Source organism: Acanthopagrus latus, unplaced genomic scaffold (assembly GCF_904848185.1).
Source record: "Acanthopagrus latus isolate v.2019 unplaced genomic scaffold, fAcaLat1.1, whole genome shotgun sequence".
Taxonomy (NCBI): domain Eukaryota; kingdom Metazoa; phylum Chordata; class Actinopteri; order Spariformes; family Sparidae; genus Acanthopagrus; species Acanthopagrus latus.
In genome coordinates, this window is record NW_023504058.1 from 1 (window position 1) to 18,117 (window position 18,117).

At 49.9% G+C, this 18,117-nt stretch overlaps 24 non-coding genes and 2 pseudogenes across 24 annotated transcripts; 13 read left to right on the forward strand and 13 right to left on the reverse strand.

Moving 5' to 3' along the window:
* Window positions 1-1,550: 1,550 nt before the first annotated feature.
* LOC119016100 lies at window positions 1,551-1,669 on the reverse strand. Its single transcript, XR_005073807.1, has one exon. It is a non-coding gene; the product is annotated as a 5S ribosomal RNA (ribosomal RNA).
* Window positions 1,670-2,005: 336 nt separating this feature from the next.
* Window positions 2,006-2,124, forward strand: LOC119016017. Its single transcript, XR_005073728.1, has one exon. It is a non-coding gene; the product is annotated as a 5S ribosomal RNA (ribosomal RNA).
* A 225-nt stretch (window positions 2,125-2,349) lies between these two features.
* LOC119016102 lies at window positions 2,350-2,468 on the reverse strand. Its single transcript, XR_005073809.1, has one exon. It is a non-coding gene; the product is annotated as a 5S ribosomal RNA (ribosomal RNA).
* Window positions 2,469-2,804: 336 nt separating this feature from the next.
* LOC119016068 lies at window positions 2,805-2,923 on the forward strand. The gene has a single exon (XR_005073775.1). It is a non-coding gene; the product is annotated as a 5S ribosomal RNA (ribosomal RNA).
* A 225-nt stretch (window positions 2,924-3,148) lies between these two features.
* Window positions 3,149-3,267, reverse strand: LOC119016103. Its single transcript, XR_005073810.1, has one exon. It is a non-coding gene; the product is annotated as a 5S ribosomal RNA (ribosomal RNA).
* A 336-nt stretch (window positions 3,268-3,603) lies between these two features.
* Window positions 3,604-3,722, forward strand: LOC119016079. The gene has a single exon (XR_005073786.1). It is a non-coding gene; the product is annotated as a 5S ribosomal RNA (ribosomal RNA).
* A 225-nt stretch (window positions 3,723-3,947) lies between these two features.
* LOC119016104 lies at window positions 3,948-4,066 on the reverse strand. Its single transcript, XR_005073811.1, has one exon. It is a non-coding gene; the product is annotated as a 5S ribosomal RNA (ribosomal RNA).
* Window positions 4,067-4,402: 336 nt separating this feature from the next.
* LOC119016090 lies at window positions 4,403-4,521 on the forward strand. Its single transcript, XR_005073797.1, has one exon. It is a non-coding gene; the product is annotated as a 5S ribosomal RNA (ribosomal RNA).
* Window positions 4,522-4,746: 225 nt separating this feature from the next.
* On the reverse strand, window positions 4,747-4,865 carry LOC119016060 (annotated as a pseudogene).
* Window positions 4,866-5,186: 321 nt separating this feature from the next.
* On the forward strand, window positions 5,187-5,305 carry LOC119016101. Its single transcript, XR_005073808.1, has one exon. It is a non-coding gene; the product is annotated as a 5S ribosomal RNA (ribosomal RNA).
* A 225-nt stretch (window positions 5,306-5,530) lies between these two features.
* Window positions 5,531-5,649, reverse strand: LOC119016038. Its single transcript, XR_005073748.1, has one exon. It is a non-coding gene; the product is annotated as a 5S ribosomal RNA (ribosomal RNA).
* Window positions 5,650-5,990: 341 nt separating this feature from the next.
* On the forward strand, window positions 5,991-6,109 carry LOC119016023. The gene has a single exon (XR_005073734.1). It is a non-coding gene; the product is annotated as a 5S ribosomal RNA (ribosomal RNA).
* Window positions 6,110-8,437: 2,328 nt separating this feature from the next.
* LOC119016061 lies at window positions 8,438-8,556 on the reverse strand (annotated as a pseudogene).
* A 336-nt stretch (window positions 8,557-8,892) lies between these two features.
* On the forward strand, window positions 8,893-9,011 carry LOC119016035. Its single transcript, XR_005073745.1, has one exon. It is a non-coding gene; the product is annotated as a 5S ribosomal RNA (ribosomal RNA).
* Window positions 9,012-9,236: 225 nt separating this feature from the next.
* On the reverse strand, window positions 9,237-9,355 carry LOC119016105. The gene has a single exon (XR_005073812.1). It is a non-coding gene; the product is annotated as a 5S ribosomal RNA (ribosomal RNA).
* Window positions 9,356-9,691: 336 nt separating this feature from the next.
* Window positions 9,692-9,810, forward strand: LOC119016046. Its single transcript, XR_005073756.1, has one exon. It is a non-coding gene; the product is annotated as a 5S ribosomal RNA (ribosomal RNA).
* Window positions 9,811-12,146: 2,336 nt separating this feature from the next.
* LOC119016057 lies at window positions 12,147-12,265 on the reverse strand. Its single transcript, XR_005073766.1, has one exon. It is a non-coding gene; the product is annotated as a 5S ribosomal RNA (ribosomal RNA).
* Window positions 12,266-12,601: 336 nt separating this feature from the next.
* On the forward strand, window positions 12,602-12,720 carry LOC119016058. Its single transcript, XR_005073767.1, has one exon. It is a non-coding gene; the product is annotated as a 5S ribosomal RNA (ribosomal RNA).
* A 225-nt stretch (window positions 12,721-12,945) lies between these two features.
* On the reverse strand, window positions 12,946-13,064 carry LOC119016106. Its single transcript, XR_005073813.1, has one exon. It is a non-coding gene; the product is annotated as a 5S ribosomal RNA (ribosomal RNA).
* Window positions 13,065-13,400: 336 nt separating this feature from the next.
* On the forward strand, window positions 13,401-13,519 carry LOC119016062. The gene has a single exon (XR_005073769.1). It is a non-coding gene; the product is annotated as a 5S ribosomal RNA (ribosomal RNA).
* Window positions 13,520-13,744: 225 nt separating this feature from the next.
* Window positions 13,745-13,863, reverse strand: LOC119016018. The gene has a single exon (XR_005073729.1). It is a non-coding gene; the product is annotated as a 5S ribosomal RNA (ribosomal RNA).
* Window positions 13,864-14,199: 336 nt separating this feature from the next.
* On the forward strand, window positions 14,200-14,318 carry LOC119016063. The gene has a single exon (XR_005073770.1). It is a non-coding gene; the product is annotated as a 5S ribosomal RNA (ribosomal RNA).
* A 2,332-nt stretch (window positions 14,319-16,650) lies between these two features.
* On the reverse strand, window positions 16,651-16,769 carry LOC119016041. The gene has a single exon (XR_005073751.1). It is a non-coding gene; the product is annotated as a 5S ribosomal RNA (ribosomal RNA).
* A 336-nt stretch (window positions 16,770-17,105) lies between these two features.
* LOC119016064 lies at window positions 17,106-17,224 on the forward strand. The gene has a single exon (XR_005073771.1). It is a non-coding gene; the product is annotated as a 5S ribosomal RNA (ribosomal RNA).
* Window positions 17,225-17,449: 225 nt separating this feature from the next.
* On the reverse strand, window positions 17,450-17,568 carry LOC119016019. Its single transcript, XR_005073730.1, has one exon. It is a non-coding gene; the product is annotated as a 5S ribosomal RNA (ribosomal RNA).
* A 336-nt stretch (window positions 17,569-17,904) lies between these two features.
* LOC119016065 lies at window positions 17,905-18,023 on the forward strand. Its single transcript, XR_005073772.1, has one exon. It is a non-coding gene; the product is annotated as a 5S ribosomal RNA (ribosomal RNA).
* The last annotated feature ends 94 nt before the right edge of the window (window positions 18,024-18,117 follow it).

Consider the following 18,117-nt stretch of genomic DNA (forward strand, 5'->3'; position numbering starts at 1 on the left):
CTCTGCCACAGTCACCAGAAAGTCCAGCTTTGTGCCCACCACTGAGCCAGCTCTCCTCACCAGTCTGTCCAGTCGGGCAGAGTCCCTCTTCTTGCTGCTTCCTCCCCAGCAAACCACAGCGTAGAAGAGGACGCTGGCCACCACGGACTGGTAAAACATCTGCAGCAGTTTTTTGCATATGTTGAAGGATCCCAGCCTTCTCAGGAAGTACAGATGGCTCTGTCCTTTCCTGTGTACAGCGTCCATGTTTGCTGTCCACTCCAACCTGTCATCCAGCTGCAGCCCCAGGTATTTGTAGGTCCTGACCACCTCCACATCGACCCCCTCGATGGACACAGCTTGGAGCTGCGGTTTCTTCCTTCTGAAGTCCACAACCATCTCCTTCGTCTTGGAGGTGTTCAGCTGTAGGCGGTTGGACCTGCACCACTCCACAAAGCCCTCAATCAGGCTCCTGTACTCCCCCTCCTGTCCATCCTTGATACAGCCCACTATTGCAGTGTCATCTGAGTATTTCTGCATGTGGGATGAGACATGAAGTCTTCCAGAGCACAGAGACCCTCCCCAGCCTCAGGCTATGGTTGAACAGTTGCTGAAGCGGCTCCCCAGTTCAGCAGAGCAGGCCTTGAGCATCCTTGGACACGCTTTGTCCGGGTCCGCTGCTTTCCTTGGGCACAGTCTCCTCAGCTCTTTGCTCACCTGCTCCTTGGTGATGGTGAAGGGGAGGGGGATTGAAATGTCCGTGGTGGTGGGGAGGGGGGGTTGAACTGTCTATGGTAGGGGTGGGGGGGAGGGTTGAACTGTCCGTGGGTGTGGCGGGTTGCGGTGCCCTGTAGTCTGAGGTGATAATGGACGTGATGGGGGTGACGGGGGTGTGAGGGGTGTGAAGTGGGCAGTCACTGGCTGTGGGAGCTGGGGTTTCAAACCTGTTAAAAAACAGGTTTAGCTGGTTAGCTCTCCCAGCATCCCCCTCTTCTGTGCTGCTGCCCTTCTTCTTGCAGCCTGTAATGGTTTTCATGCCATCCCAGACCTCCCTCATGTTGTTCCGCTGCAGCTTCTGTTCCACCTTCCTTCTGTACTCCTCCTTTGCCTCTCTCAGCTGGACCTTGACTTCTCCCTGTACGAGCTTCAGCTCGTCTCTGTCACCGTCCTTGAATACCCTCTCATTATATCATGACATGCCTTGGAAAATCCTTCAACAGTTGAGTGCGTTCCCTGCTTTTGCAGAGAAATAAAAAAGCTTACAGCACCTGGAATTCCCTAAGCAGGGTCAGGCCTGGTTAGTACTTGGATGGGAGACCGCCTGGGAATACCAGGTGCTGTAAGCTTTTTTGCCCTCTCTGTGCAGAGGGCGCTGCTGCTTCTTCGGTGGAGACACAGCTTTGAACAACAGAGCAGCTAGTCTGAGAACGATGTTCAACCTTTTTGTGCTGCTTGTGTTTTGCTCACTTCTATATGTTTGCATTAAAAGTGTATATGCATTATATCACGACATGCCTTGGAAAATCCTTCAACAGTTGAGTTCGTTCCCTGCTTTTGCAGAGAAATTAAAAAGCTTACAGCACCCGGAATTCCCAGGCGGTCACCCATCCAAGTACTAACCAGGCCCGACCCTGCTTGGCTTCCGAGATCGGACGAGATCGGGCGCGTTCAGGGCGGTGTGGCCGCAAGCCAAGGTGCAGGAGACAAATGCACTATTCATACGCGTTGACACGGAGCGAAACAAGCAAAGACGCTCCGCTATTCTCTACTGACCCAGTCGGACTGATGTTTATGACAGCGCTCTGTCTTCAGCTGTGCTGCACTGGTATATCTCAGTGATTACCTGGAAAGATTGAAACGCTGGAATGCAGCCACTCTCTGAAAACACTGGCATTCCCCAAAAGGTGTTCAAGTGCGCTAATGTTTGCCCCCTCACAGATATAGAGAAAGGAAAGGAAAGGAAAGGAAAGGATGAGGACGGAGCCGGTGAAGGTGTATAAATAGTGTGTTTGTCTGCTCTGCCCTTGCTTACGGCCATACCACTCTGAACACGCCCGATCTCGTCTGATCTCGGAAGCTAAGCAGGGTCGGGCCTGGTTAGTACTTGGATGGGAGACCGCCTGGGAATACCAGGTGCTGTAAGCTTTTTTGCCCTCTCTGTGCAGAGGGCGCTGCTGCTTCTTCGGTGGAGACACAGCTTTGAACAACAGAGCAGCTAGTCTGAGAACGATGTTCAACCTTTTTGTGCTGCTTGTGTTTTGCTCACTTCTATATGTTTGCATTAAAAGTGTATATGCATTATATCACGACATGCCTTGGAAAATCCTTCAACAGTTGAGTTCGTTCCCTGCTTTTGCAGAGAAATTAAAAAGCTTACAGCACCCGGAATTCCCAGGCGGTCACCCATCCAAGTACTAACCAGGCCCGACCCTGCTTGGCTTCCGAGATCGGACGAGATCGGGCGCGTTCAGGGCGGTGTGGCCGCAAGCCAAGGTGCAGGAGACAAATGCACTATTCATACGCGTTGACACGGAGCGAAACAAGCAAAGACGCTCCGCTATTCTCTACTGACCCAGTCGGACTGATGTTTATGACAGCGCTCTGTCTTCAGCTGTGCTGCACTGGTATATCTCAGTGATTACCTGGAAAGATTGAAACGCTGGAATGCAGCCACTCTCTGAAAACACTGGCATTCCCCAAAAGGTGTTCAAGTGCGCTAATGTTTGCCCCCTCACAGATATAGAGAAAGGAAAGGAAAGGAAAGGAAAGGATGAGGACGGAGCCGGTGAAGGTGTATAAATAGTGTGTTTGTCTGCTCTGCCCTTGCTTACGGCCATACCACTCTGAACACGCCCGATCTCGTCTGATCTCGGAAGCTAAGCAGGGTCGGGCCTGGTTAGTACTTGGATGGGAGACCGCCTGGGAATACCAGGTGCTGTAAGCTTTTTTGCCCTCTCTGTGCAGAGGGCGCTGCTGCTTCTTCGGTGGAGACACAGCTTTGAACAACAGAGCAGCTAGTCTGAGAACGATGTTCAACCTTTTTGTGCTGCTTGTGTTTTGCTCACTTCTATATGTTTGCATTAAAAGTGTATATGCATTATATCACGACATGCCTTGGAAAATCCTTCAACAGTTGAGTTCGTTCCCTGCTTTTGCAGAGAAATTAAAAAGCTTACAGCACCCGGAATTCCCAGGCGGTCACCCATCCAAGTACTAACCAGGCCCGACCCTGCTTGGCTTCCGAGATCGGACGAGATCGGGCGCGTTCAGGGCGGTGTGGCCGCAAGCCAAGGTGCAGGAGACAAATGCACTATTCATACGCGTTGACACGGAGCGAAACAAGCAAAGACGCTCCGCTATTCTCTACTGACCCAGTCGGACTGATGTTTATGACAGCGCTCTGTCTTCAGCTGTGCTGCACTGGTATATCTCAGTGATTACCTGGAAAGATTGAAACGCTGGAATGCAGCCACTCTCTGAAAACACTGGCATTCCCCAAAAGGTGTTCAAGTGCGCTAATGTTTGCCCCCTCACAGATATAGAGAAAGGAAAGGAAAGGAAAGGAAAGGATGAGGACGGAGCCGGTGAAGGTGTATAAATAGTGTGTTTGTCTGCTCTGCCCTTGCTTACGGCCATACCACTCTGAACACGCCCGATCTCGTCTGATCTCGGAAGCTAAGCAGGGTCGGGCCTGGTTAGTACTTGGATGGGAGACCGCCTGGGAATACCAGGTGCTGTAAGCTTTTTTGCCCTCTCTGTGCAGAGGGCGCTGCTGCTTCTTCGGTGGAGACACAGCTTTGAACAACAGAGCAGCTAGTCTGAGAACGATGTTCAACCTTTTTGTGCTGCTTGTGTTTTGCTCACTTCTATATGTTTGCATTAAAAGTGTATATGCATTATATCACGACATGCCTTGGAAAATCCTTCAACAGTTGAGTTCGTTCCCTGCTTTTGCAGAGAAATTAAAAAGCTTACAGCACCCGGAATTCCCAGGCGGTCACCCATCCAAGTACTAACCAGGCCCGACCCTGCTTGGCTTCCGAGATCGGACGAGATCGGGCGCGTTCAGGGCGGTGTGGCCGCAAGCCAAGGTGCAGGAGACAAATGCACTATTCATACGCGTTGACACGGAGCGAAACAAGCAAAGACGCTCCGCTATTCTCTACTGACCCAGTCGGACTGATGTTTATGACAGCGCTCTGTCTTCAGCTGTGCTGCACTGGTATATCTCAGTGATTACCTGGAAAGATTGAAACGCTGGAATGCAGCCACTCTCTGAAAACACTGGCATTCCCCAAAAGGTGTTCAAGTGCGCTAATGTTTGCCCCCTCACAGATATAGAGAAAGGAAAGGAAAGGAAAGGAAAGGATGAGGACGGAGCCGGTGAAGGTGTATAAATAGTGTGTTTGTCTGCTCTGCCCTTGCTTACGGCCATACCACTCTGAACACGCCCGATCTCGTCTGATCTCGGAAGCTAAGCAGGGTCGGGCCTGGTTAGTACTTGGATGGGAGACCGCCTGGGAATACCAGGTGCTGTAAGCTTTTTTGCCCTCTCTGTGCAGAGGGCGCTGCTGCTTCTTCGGTGGAGACACAGCTTTGAACAACAGAGCAGCTAGTCTGAGAACGATGTTCAACCTTTTTGTGCTGCTTGTGTTTTGCTCACTTCTATATGTTTGCATTAAAAGTGTATATGCATTATATCACGACATGCCTTGGAAAATCCTTCAACAGTTGAGTTCGTTCCCTGCTTTTGCAGAGAAATTAAAAAGCTTACAGCACCCGGAATTCCCAGGCTGTCACCCATCCAAGTACTAACCAGGCCCGACCCTGCTTGGCTTCCGAGATCGGACGAGTTCGGGCGCCTTCAGTGCGGTGTGGCCGCAAGCCAAGGGGCAGGAGACAAATGCACTATTCATACGCGTTGACACGGAGCGAAACAAGCAAAGACGCTCCGCTACTCTCTACTGACCCAGTAGGACTGATGTTTATGACAGCGCTCTGTCTTCAGCTGTGCTGCACTGGTATATCTCAGTGATTACCTGGAAAGATTGAAACGCTGGAATGCAGCCACTCTCTGAAAACACTGGCATTCCCCAAAAGGTGTTCAAGTGCGCTAATGTTTGCCCCCTCACAGATATAGAGAAAGGAAAGGATGAGGACGGAGCCGGTGAAGGTGTATAAATAGTGTGTTTGTCTGCTCTGCCCTTGCTTACGGCCATACCACTCTGAACACGCCCGATCTCGTCTGATCTCGGAAGCTAAGCAGGGTCGGGCCTGGTTAGTACTTGGATGGGAGACCGCCTGGGAATACCAGGTGCTGTAAGCTTTTTTGCCCTCTCTGTGCAGAGGGCGCTGCTGCTTCTTCGGTGGAGACACAGCTTTGAACAACAGAGCAGCTAGTCTGAGAACGATGTTCAACCTTTTTGTGCTGCTTGTGTTTTGCTCACTTCTATATGTTTGCATTAAAAGTGTATATGCATTATATCACGACATGCCTTGGAAAATCCTTCAACAGTTGAGTTCGTTCCCTGCTTTTGCAGAGAAATTAAAAAGCTTACAGCACCCGGAATTCCCAGGCGGTCACCCATCCAAGTACTAACCAGGCCCGACCCTGCTTGGCTTCCGAGATCGGACGAGATCGGGCGCGTTGAGGGCGGTGTGGCCGCAAGCCAAGGTGCAGGAGACAAATGCACTATTCATACGCGTTGACACGGAGCGAAACAAGCAAAGACGCTCCGCTATTCTCTACTGACCCAGTCGGACTGATGTTTATGACAGCGCTCTGTCTTCAGCTGTGCTGCACTGGTATATCTCAGTGATTACCTGGAAAGATTGAAACGCTGGAATGCAGCCACTCTCTGAAAACACTGGCATTCCCCAAAAGGTGTTCAAGTGCGCTAATGTTTGCCCCCTCACAGATATAGAGAAAGGAAAGGAAAGGAAAGGAAAGGAAAGGATGAGGACGGAGCCGGTGAAGGTGTATAAATAGTGTGTTTGTCTGCTCTGCCCTTGCTTACGGCCATACCACTCTGAACACGCCCGATCTCGTCTGATCTCGGAAGCTAAGCAGGGTCGGGCCTGGTTAGTACTTGGATGGGAGACCGCCTGGGAATACCAGGTGCTGTAAGCTTTTTTGCCCTCTCTGTGCAGAGGGCGCTGCTGCTTCTTCGGTGGAGACACAGCTTTGAACAACAGAGCAGCTAGTCTGAGAACGATGTTCAACCTTTTTGTGCTGCTTGTGTTTTGCTCACTTCTATATGTTTGCATTAAAAGTGTAGATAGATAGATAGATAGATAGATAGATAGATAGATAGATAGATAGATAGATAGATAGATAGATACTTTATTTATCCTGGAGGAAATTCAAGCATCCAGTAGCAACAACAAACATTGAACATACATTGAACATACATGCAACATCAAAGAAACAGTAGAAATAAAAATGTGGAATAAAAATGTTTTGTACAACTGTAGTAAAAATGAAGAATAAAAATGTTTTGTACAACTGTAACTATTTACATAAAGTGACTGTAGAAGTATAAGTGTTTTATACATTTAATGCCTCTATGAGCTAAATGAAAAATATAAAGTGATGTTAAAAATATAAAGTGACATAGAGGTAAAGAGTATTAAGGGGACAGGGGATGGTGTACAATTAAATTAAATTGGGCCATAAAAGATGAGTGCTTTTGAGTGCATTTGGCCATTGTCTATTGTGCTTCCTGACATCACTGCGAGCTGTTGTACAGCCTGATGGCCAGGGGGACGAAAGAGTTATTGTGTCTGTTGGTGGAGCAGGATTGAGACAGCAGTCTGCCACTGAACACGCTCCTCTGCCTGCTGAAGGTGTTGTGCAGAGGGTGGTGGGTGTTGTCCAGTATGGACAGCAGTTTGTCCAGGGTCCTTCTCTCTGCCACAGTCACCAGAAAGTCCAGCTTTGTGCCCACCACTGAGCCAGCTCTCCTCACCAGTCTGTCCAGTCGGGCAGAGTCCCTCTTCTTGCTGCTTCCTCCCCAGCAAACCACAGCGTAGAAGAGGACGCTGGCCACCACGGACTGGTAAAACATCTGCAGCAGTTTTTTGCATATGTTGAAGGATCCCAGCCTTCTCAGGAAGTACAGATGGCTCTGTCCTTTCCTGTGTACAGCGTCCATGTTTGCTGTCCACTCCAACCTGTCATCCAGCTGCAGCCCCAGGTATTTGTAGGTCCTGACCACCTCCACATCGACCCCCTCGATGGACACAGCTTGGAGCTGCGGTTTCTTCCTTCTGAAGTCCACAACCATCTCCTTCGTCTTGGAGGTGTTCAGCTGTAGGCGGTTGGACCTGCACCACTCCACAAAGCCCTCAATCAGGCTCCTGTACTCCCCCTCCTGTCCATCCTTGATACAGCCCACTATTGCAGTGTCATCTGAGTATTTCTGCATGTGGGATGAGACATGAAGTCTTCCAGAGCACAGAGACCCTCCCCAGCCTCAGGCTATGGTTGAACAGTTGCTGAAGCGGCTCCCCAGTTCAGCAGAGCAGGCCTTGAGCATCCTTGGACACGCTTTGTCCGGGTCCGCTGCTTTCCTTGGGCACAGTCTCCTCAGCTCTTTGCTCACCTGCTCCTTGGTGATGGTGAAGGGGAGGGGGATTGAAATGTCCGTGGTGGTGGGGAGGGGGGGTTGAACTGTCTATGGTAGGGGTGGGGGGGAGGGTTGAACTGTCCGTGGGTGTGGCGGGTTGCGGTGCCCTGTAGTCTGAGGTGATAATGGACGTGATGGGGGTGACGGGGGTGTGAGGGGTGTGAAGTGGGCAGTCACTGGCTGTGGGAGCTGGGGTTTCAAACCTGTTAAAAAACAGGTTTAGCTGGTTAGCTCTCCCAGCATCCCCCTCTTCTGTGCTGCTGCCCTTCTTCTTGCAGCCTGTAATGGTTTTCATGCCATCCCAGACCTCCCTCATGTTGTTCCGCTGCAGCTTCTGTTCCACCTTCCTTCTGTACTCCTCCTTTGCCTCTCTCAGCTGGACCTTGACTTCTCCCTGTACGAGCTTCAGCTCGTCTCTGTCACCGTCCTTGAATACCCTCTCATTATATCATGACATGCCTTGGAAAATCCTTCAACAGTTGAGTGCGTTCCCTGCTTTTGCAGAGAAATAAAAAAGCTTACAGCACCTGGAATTCCCTAAGCAGGGTCAGGCCTGGTTAGTACTTGGATGGGAGACCGCCTGGGAATACCAGGTGCTGTAAGCTTTTTTGCCCTCTCTGTGCAGAGGGCGCTGCTGCTTCTTCGGTGGAGACACAGCTTTGAACAACAGAGCAGCTAGTCTGAGAACGATGTTCAACCTTTTTGTGCTGCTTGTGTTTTGCTCACTTCTATATGTTTGCATTAAAAGTGTATATGCATTATATCACGACATGCCTTGGAAAATCCTTCAACAGTTGAGTTCGTTCCCTGCTTTTGCAGAGAAATTAAAAAGCTTACAGCACCCGGAATTCCCAGGCGGTCACCGATCCAAGTACTAACCAGGCCCGACACTGCTTGGCTTCCGAGATCGGACGAGATGGGGCGCGTTGAGGGCGGTGTGGCCGCAAGCCAAGGTGCAGGAGACAAATGCACTATTCATACGCGTTGACACGGAGCGAAACAAGCAAAGACGCTCCGCTATTCTCTACTGACCCAGTCGGACTGATGTTTATGACAGCGCTCTGTCTTCAGCTGTGCTGCACTGGTATATCTCAGTGATTACCTGGAAAGATTGAAACGCTGGAATGCAGCCACTCTCTGAAAACACTGGCATTCCCCAAAAGGTGTTCAAGTGCGCTAATGTTTGCCCCCTCACAGATATAGAGAAAGGAAAGGAAAGGAAAGGAAAGGATGAGGACGGAGCCGGTGAAGGTGTATAAATAGTGTGTTTGTCTGCTCTGCCCTTGCTTACGGCCATACCACTCTGAACACGCCCGATCTCGTCTGATCTCGGAAGCTAAGCAGGGTCGGGCCTGGTTAGTACTTGGATGGGAGACCGCCTGGGAATACCAGGTGCTGTAAGCTTTTTTGCCCTCTCTGTGCAGAGGGCGCTGCTGCTTCTTCGGTGGAGACACAGCTTTGAACAACAGAGCAGCTAGTCTGAGAACGATGTTCAACCTTTTTGTGCTGCTTGTGTTTTGCTCACTTCTATATGTTTGCATTAAAAGTGTATATGCATTATATCACGACATGCCTTGGAAAATCCTTCAACAGTTGAGTTCGTTCCCTGCTTTTGCAGAGAAATTAAAAAGCTTACAGCACCCGGAATTCCCAGGCGGTCACCCATCCAAGTACTAACCAGGCCCGACCCTGCTTGGCTTCCGAGATCGGACGAGATCGGGCGCGTTCAGGGCGGTGTGGCCGCAAGCCAAGGTGCAGGAGACAAATGCACTATTCATACGCGTTGACACGGAGCGAAACAAGCAAAGACGCTCCGCTATTCTCTACTGACCCAGTCGGACTGATGTTTATGACAGCGCTCTGTCTTCAGCTGTGCTGCACTGGTATATCTCAGTGATTACCTGGAAAGATTGAAACGCTGGAATGCAGCCACTCTCTGAAAACACTGGCATTCCCCAAAAGGTGTTCAAGTGCGCTAATGTTTGCCCCCTCACAGATATAGAGAAAGGAAAGGAAAGGAAAGGAAAGGATGAGGACGGAGCCGGTGAAGGTGTATAAATAGTGTGTTTGTCTGCTCTGCCCTTGCTTACGGCCATACCACTCTGAACACGCCCGATCTCGTCTGATCTCGGAAGCTAAGCAGGGTCGGGCCTGGTTAGTACTTGGATGGGAGACCGCCTGGGAATACCAGGTGCTGTAAGCTTTTTTGCCCTCTCTGTGCAGAGGGCGCTGCTGCTTCTTCGGTGGAGACACAGCTTTGAACAACAGAGCAGCTAGTCTGAGAACGATGTTCAACCTTTTTGTGCTGCTTGTGTTTTGCTCACTTCTATATGTTTGCATTAAAAGTGTAGATAGATAGATAGATAGATAGATAGATAGATAGATAGATAGATAGATAGATAGATAGATAGATAGATAGATACTTTATTTATCCTGGAGGAAATTCAAGCATCCAGTAGCAACAACAAACATTGAACATACATTGAACATACATGCAACATCAAAGAAACAGTAGAAATAAAAATGTGGAATAAAAATGTTTTGTACAACTGTAGTAAAAATGAAGAATAAAAATGTTTTGTACAACTGTAACTATTTACATAAAGTGACTGTAGAAGTATAAGTGTTTTATACATTTAATGCCTCTATGAGCTAAATGAAAAATATAAAGTGATGTTAAAAATATAAAGTGACATAGAGGTAAAGAGTATTAAGGGGACAGGGGATGGTGTACAATTAAATTAAATTGGGCCATAAAAGATGAGTGCTTTTGAGTGCATTTGGCCATTGTCTATTGTGCTTCCTGACATCACTGCGAGCTGTTGTACAGCCTGATGGCCAGGGGGACGAAAGAGTTATTGTGTCTGTTGGTGGAGCAGGATTGAGACAGCAGTCTGCCACTGAACACGCTCCTCTGCCTGCTGAAGGTGTTGTGCAGAGGGTGGTGGGTGTTGTCCAGTATGGACAGCAGTTTGTCCAGGGTCCTTCTCTCTGCCACAGTCACCAGAAAGTCCAGCTTTGTGCCCACCACTGAGCCAGCTCTCCTCACCAGTCTGTCCAGTCGGGCAGAGTCCCTCTTCTTGCTGCTTCCTCCCCAGCAAACCACAGCGTAGAAGAGGACGCTGGCCACCACGGACTGGTAAAACATCTGCAGCAGTTTTTTGCATATGTTGAAGGATCCCAGCCTTCTCAGGAAGTACAGATGGCTCTGTCCTTTCCTGTGTACAGCGTCCATGTTTGCTGTCCACTCCAACCTGTCATCCAGCTGCAGCCCCAGGTATTTGTAGGTCCTGACCACCTCCACATCGACCCCCTCGATGGACACAGCTTGGAGCTGCGGTTTCTTCCTTCTGAAGTCCACAACCATCTCCTTCGTCTTGGAGGTGTTCAGCTGTAGGCGGTTGGACCTGCACCACTCCACAAAGCCCTCAATCAGGCTCCTGTACTCCCCCTCCTGTCCATCCTTGATACAGCCCACTATTGCAGTGTCATCTGAGTATTTCTGCATGTGGGATGAGACATGAAGTCTTCCAGAGCACAGAGACCCTCCCCAGCCTCAGGCTATGGTTGAACAGTTGCTGAAGCGGCTCCCCAGTTCAGCAGAGCAGGCCTTGAGCATCCTTGGACACGCTTTGTCCGGGTCCGCTGCTTTCCTTGGGCACAGTCTCCTCAGCTCTTTGCTCACCTGCTCCTTGGTGATGGTGAAGGGGAGGGGGATTGAAATGTCCGTGGTGGTGGGGAGGGGGGGTTGAACTGTCTATGGTAGGGGTGGGGGGGAGGGTTGAACTGTCCGTGGGTGTGGCGGGTTGCGGTGCCCTGTAGTCTGAGGTGATAATGGACGTGATGGGGGTGACGGGGGTGTGAGGGGTGTGAAGTGGGCAGTCACTGGCTGTGGGAGCTGGGGTTTCAAACCTGTTAAAAAACAGGTTTAGCTGGTTAGCTCTCCCAGCATCCCCCTCTTCTGTGCTGCTGCCCTTCTTCTTGCAGCCTGTAATGGTTTTCATGCCATCCCAGACCTCCCTCATGTTGTTCCGCTGCAGCTTCTGTTCCACCTTCCTTCTGTACTCCTCCTTTGCCTCTCTCAGCTGGACCTTGACTTCTCCCTGTACGAGCTTCAGCTCGTCTCTGTCACCGTCCTTGAATACCCTCTCATTATATCATGACATGCCTTGGAAAATCCTTCAACAGTTGAGTGCGTTCCCTGCTTTTGCAGAGAAATAAAAAAGCTTACAGCACCTGGAATTCCCTAAGCAGGGTCAGGCCTGGTTAGTACTTGGATGGGAGACCGCCTGGGAATACCAGGTGCTGTAAGCTTTTTTGCCCTCTCTGTGCAGAGGGCGCTGCTGCTTCTTCGGTGGAGACACAGCTTTGAACAACAGAGCAGCTAGTCTGAGAACGATGTTCAACCTTTTTGTGCTGCTTGTGTTTTGCTCACTTCTATATGTTTGCATTAAAAGTGTATATGCATTATATCACGACATGCCTTGGAAAATCCTTCAACAGTTGAGTTCGTTCCCTGCTTTTGCAGAGAAATTAAAAAGCTTACAGCACCCGGAATTCCCAGGCGGTCACCCATCCAAGTACTAACCAGGCCCGACCCTGCTTGGCTTCCGAGATCGGACGAGTTCGGGCGCCTTCAGTGCGGTGTGGCCGCAAGCCAAGGGGCAGGAGACAAATGCACTATTCATACGCGTTGACACGGAGCGAAACAAGCAAAGACGCTCCGCTATTCTCTACTGACCCAGTCGGACTGATGTTTATGACAGCGCTCTGTCTTCAGCTGTGCTGCACTGGTATATCTCAGTGATTACCTGGAAAGATTGAAACGCTGGAATGCAGCCACTCTCTGAAAACACTGGCATTCCCCAAAAGGTGTTCAAGTGCGCTAATGTTTGCCCCCTCACAGATATAGAGAAAGGAAAGGAAAGGAAAGGAAAGGATGAGGACGGAGCCGGTGAAGGTGTATAAATAGTGTGTTTGTCTGCTCTGCCCTTGCTTACGGCCATACCACTCTGAACACGCCCGATCTCGTCTGATCTCGGAAGCTAAGCAGGGTCGGGCCTGGTTAGTACTTGGATGGGAGACCGCCTGGGAATACCAGGTGCTGTAAGCTTTTTTGCCCTCTCTGTGCAGAGGGCGCTGCTGCTTCTTCGGTGGAGACACAGCTTTGAACAACAGAGCAGCTAGTCTGAGAACGATGTTCAACCTTTTTGTGCTGCTTGTGTTTTGCTCACTTCTATATGTTTGCATTAAAAGTGTATATGCATTATATCACGACATGCCTTGGAAAATCCTTCAACAGTTGAGTTCGTTCCCTGCTTTTGCAGAGAAATTAAAAAGCTTACAGCACCCGGAATTCCCAGGCGGTCACCCATCCAAGTACTAACCAGGCCCGACCCTGCTTGGCTTCCGAGATCGGACGAGATCGGGCGCGTTCAGGGCGGTGTGGCCGCAAGCCAAGGTGCAGGAGACAAATGCACTATTCATACGCGTTGACACGGAGCGAAACAAGCAAAGACGCTCCGCTATTCTCTACTGACCCAGTCGGACTGATGTTTATGACAGCGCTCTGTCTTCAGCTGTGCTGCACTGGTATATCTCAGTGATTACCTGGAAAGATTGAAACGCTGGAATGCAGCCACTCTCTGAAAACACTGGCATTCCCCAAAAGGTGTTCAAGTGCGCTAATGTTTGCCCCCTCACAGATATAGAGAAAGGAAAGGAAAGGAAAGGAAAGGATGAGGACGGAGCCGGTGAAGGTGTATAAATAGTGTGTTTGTCTGCTCTGCCCTTGCTTACGGCCATACCACTCTGAACACGCCCGATCTCGTCTGATCTCGGAAGCTAAGCAGGGTCGGGCCTGGTTAGTACTTGGATGGGAGACCGCCTGGGAATACCAGGTGCTGTAAGCTTTTTTGCCCTCTCTGTGCAGAGGGCGCTGCTGCTTCTTCGGTGGAGACACAGCTTTGAACAACAGAGCAGCTAGTCTGAGAACGATGTTCAACCTTTTTGTGCTGCTTGTGTTTTGCTCACTTCTATATGTTTGCATTAAAAGTGTATATGCATTATATCACGACATGCCTTGGAAAATCCTTCAACAGTTGAGTTCGTTCCCTGCTTTTGCAGAGAAATTAAAAAGCTTACAGCACCCGGAATTCCCAGGCGGTCACCCATCCAAGTACTAACCAGGCCCGACCCTGCTTGGCTTCCGAGATCGGACGAGATCGGGCGCGTTCAGGGCGGTGTGGCCGCAAGCCAAGGTGCAGGAGACAAATGCACTATTCATACGCGTTGACACGGAGCGAAACAAGCAAAGACGCTCCGCTATTCTCTACTGACCCAGTCGGACTGATGTTTATGACAGCGCTCTGTCTTCAGCTGTGCTGCACTGGTATATCTCAGTGATTACCTGGAAAGATTGAAACGCTGGAATGCAGCCACTCTCTGAAAACACTGGCATTCCCCAAAAGGTGTTCAAGTGCGCTAATGTTTGCCCCCTCACAGATATAGAGAAAGGAAAGGAAAGGAAAGGAAAGGATGAGGACGGAGCCGGTGAAGGTGTATAAATAGTGTGTTTGTCTGCTCTGCCCTTGCTTACGGCCATACCACTCTGAACACGCCCGATCTCGTCTGATCTCGGAAGCTAAGCAGGGTCGGGCCTGGTTAGTACTTGGATGGGAGACCGCCTGGGAATACCAGGTGCTGTAAGCTTTTTTGCCCTCTCTGTGCAGAGGGCGCTGCTGCTTCTTCGGTGGAGACACAGCTTTGAACAACAGAGCAGCTAGTCTGAGAACGATGTTCAACCTTTTTGTGCTGCTTGTGTTTTGCTCACTTCTATATGTTTGCATTAAAAGTGTAGATAGATAGATAGATAGATAGATAGATAGATAGATAGATAGATAGATAGATAGATAGATAGATAGATACTTTATTTATCCTGGAGGAAATTCAAGCATCCAGTAGCAACAACAAACATTGAACATACATTGAACATACATGCAACATCAAAGAAACAGTAGAAATAAAAATGTGGAATAAAAATGTTTTGTACAACTGTAGTAAAAATGAAGAATAAAAATGTTTTGTACAACTGTAACTATTTACATAAAGTGACTGTAGAAGTATAAGTGTTTTATACATTTAATGCCTCTATGAGCTAAATGAAAAATATAAAGTGATGTTAAAAATATAAAGTGACATAGAGGTAAAGAGTATTAAGGGGACAGGGGATGGTGTACAATTAAATTAAATTGGGCCATAAAAGATGAGTGCTTTTGAGTGCATTTGGCCATTGTCTATTGTGCTTCCTGACATCACTGCGAGCTGTTGTACAGCCTGATGGCCAGGGGGACGAAAGAGTTATTGTGTCTGTTGGTGGAGCAGGATTGAGACAGCAGTCTGCCACTGAACACGCTCCTCTGCCTGCTGAAGGTGTTGTGCAGAGGGTGGTGGGTGTTGTCCAGTATGGACAGCAGTTTGTCCAGGGTCCTTCTCTCTGCCACAGTCACCAGAAAGTCCAGCTTTGTGCCCACCACTGAGCCAGCTCTCCTCACCAGTCTGTCCAGTCGGGCAGAGTCCCTCTTCTTGCTGCTTCCTCCCCAGCAAACCACAGCGTAGAAGAGGACGCTGGCCACCACGGACTGGTAAAACATCTGCAGCAGTTTTTTGCATATGTTGAAGGATCCCAGCCTTCTCAGGAAGTACAGATGGCTCTGTCCTTTCCTGTGTACAGCGTCCATGTTTGCTGTCCACTCCAACCTGTCATCCAGCTGCAGCCCCAGGTATTTGTAGGTCCTGACCACCTCCACATCGACCCCCTCGATGGACACAGCTTGGAGCTGCGGTTTCTTCCTTCTGAAGTCCACAACCATCTCCTTCGTCTTGGAGGTGTTCAGCTGTAGGCGGTTGGACCTGCACCACTCCACAAAGCCCTCAATCAGGCTCCTGTACTCCCCCTCCTGTCCATCCTTGATACAGCCCACTATTGCAGTGTCATCTGAGTATTTCTGCATGTGGGATGAGACATGAAGTCTTCCAGAGCACAGAGACCCTCCCCAGCCTCAGGCTATGGTTGAACAGTTGCTGAAGCGGCTCCCCAGTTCAGCAGAGCAGGCCTTGAGCATCCTTGGACACGCTTTGTCCGGGTCCGCTGCTTTCCTTGGGCACAGTCTCCTCAGCTCTTTGCTCACCTGCTCCTTGGTGATGGTGAAGGGGAGGGGGATTGAAATGTCCGTGGTGGTGGGGAGGGGGGGTTGAACTGTCTATGGTAGGGGTGGGGGGGAGGGTTGAACTGTCCGTGGGTGTGGCGGGTTGCGGTGCCCTGTAGTCTGAGGTGATAATGGACGTGATGGGGGTGACGGGGGTGTGAGGGGTGTGAAGTGGGCAGTCACTGGCTGTGGGAGCTGGGGTTTCAAACCTGTTAAAAAACAGGTTTAGCTGGTTAGCTCTCCCAGCATCCCCCTCTTCTGTGCTGCTGCCCTTCTTCTTGCAGCCTGTAATGGTTTTCATGCCATCCCAGACCTCCCTCATGTTGTTCCGCTGCAGCTTCTGTTCCACCTTCCTTCTGTACTCCTCCTTTGCCTCTCTCAGCTGGACCTTGACTTCTCCCTGTACGAGCTTCAGCTCGTCTCTGTCACCGTCCTTGAATACCCTCTCATTATATCATGACATGCCTTGGAAAATCCTTCAACAGTTGAGTGCGTTCCCTGCTTTTGCAGAGAAATAAAAAAGCTTACAGCACCTGGAATTCCCTAAGCAGGGTCAGGCCTGGTTAGTACTTGGATGGGAGACCGCCTGGGAATACCAGGTGCTGTAAGCTTTTTTGCCCTCTCTGTGCAGAGGGCGCTGCTGCTTCTTCGGTGGAGACACAGCTTTGAACAACAGAGCAGCTAGTCTGAGAACGATGTTCAACCTTTTTGTGCTGCTTGTGTTTTGCTCACTTCTATATGTTTGCATTAAAAGTGTATATGCATTATATCACGACATGCCTTGGAAAATCCTTCAACAGTTGAGTTCGTTCCCTGCTTTTGCAGAGAAATTAAAAAGCTTACAGCACCCGGAATTCCCAGGCGGTCACCCATCCAAGTACTAACCAGGCCCGACACTGCTTGGCTTCCGAGATCGGACGAGATCGGGCGCGTTCAGGGCGGTGTGGCCGCAAGCCAAGGTGCAGGAGACAAATGCACTATTCATACGCGTTGACACGGAGCGAAACAAGCAAAGACGCTCCGCTATTCTCTACTGACCCAGTCGGACTGATGTTTATGACAGCGCTCTGTCTTCAGCTGTGCTGCACTGGTATATCTCAGTGATTACCTGGAAAGATTGAAACGCTGGAATGCAGCCACTCTCTGAAAACACTGGCATTCCCCAAAAGGTGTTCAAGTGCGCTAATGTTTGCCCCCTCACAGATATAGAGAAAGGAAAGGAAAGGAAAGGAAAGGATGAGGACGGAGCCGGTGAAGGTGTATAAATAGTGTGTTTGTCTGCTCTGCCCTTGCTTACGGCCATACCACTCTGAACACGCCCGATCTCGTCTGATCTCGGAAGCTAAGCAGGGTCGGGCCTGGTTAGTACTTGGATGGGAGACCGCCTGGGAATACCAGGTGCTGTAAGCTTTTTTGCCCTCTCTGTGCAGAGGGCGCTGCTGCTTCTTCGGTGGAGACACAGCTTTGAACAACAGAGCAGCTAGTCTGAGAACGATGTTCAACCTTTTTGTGCTGCTTGTGTTTTGCTCACTTCTATATGTTTGCATTAAAAGTGTATATGCATTATATCACGACATGCCTTGGAAAATCCTTCAACAGTTGAGTTCGTTCCCTGCTTTTGCAGAGAAATTAAAAAGCTTACAGCACCCGGAATTCCCAGGCGGTCACCCATCCAAGTACTAACCAGGCCCGACCCTGCTTGGCTTCCGAGATCGGACGAGATCGGGCGCGTTCAGGGCGGTGTGGCCGCAAGCCAAGGTGCAGGAGACAAATGCACTATTCATACGCGTTGACACGGAGCGAAACAAGCAAAGACGCTCCGCTATTCTCTACTGACCCAGTCGGACTGATGTTTATGACAGCGCTCTGTCTTCAGCTGTGCTGCACTGGTATATCTCAGTGATTACCTGGAAAGATTGAAACGCTGGAATGCAGCCACTCTCTGAAAACACTGGCATTCCCCAAAAGGTGTTCAAGTGCGCTAATGTTTGCCCCCTCACAGATATAGAGAAAGGAAAGGAAAGGAAAGGAAAGGATGAGGACGGAGCCGGTGAAGGTGTATAAATAGTGTGTTTGTCTGCTCTGCCCTTGCTTACGGCCATACCACTCTGAACACGCCCGATCTCGTCTGATCTCGGAAGCTAAGCAGGGTCGGGCCTGGTTAGTACTTGGATGGGAGACCGCCTGGGAATACCAGGTGCTGTAAGCTTTTTTGCCCTCTCTGTGCAGAGGGCGCTGCTGCTTCTTCGGTGGAGACACAGCTTTGAACAACAGAGCAGCTAGTCTGAGAACGATGTTCAACC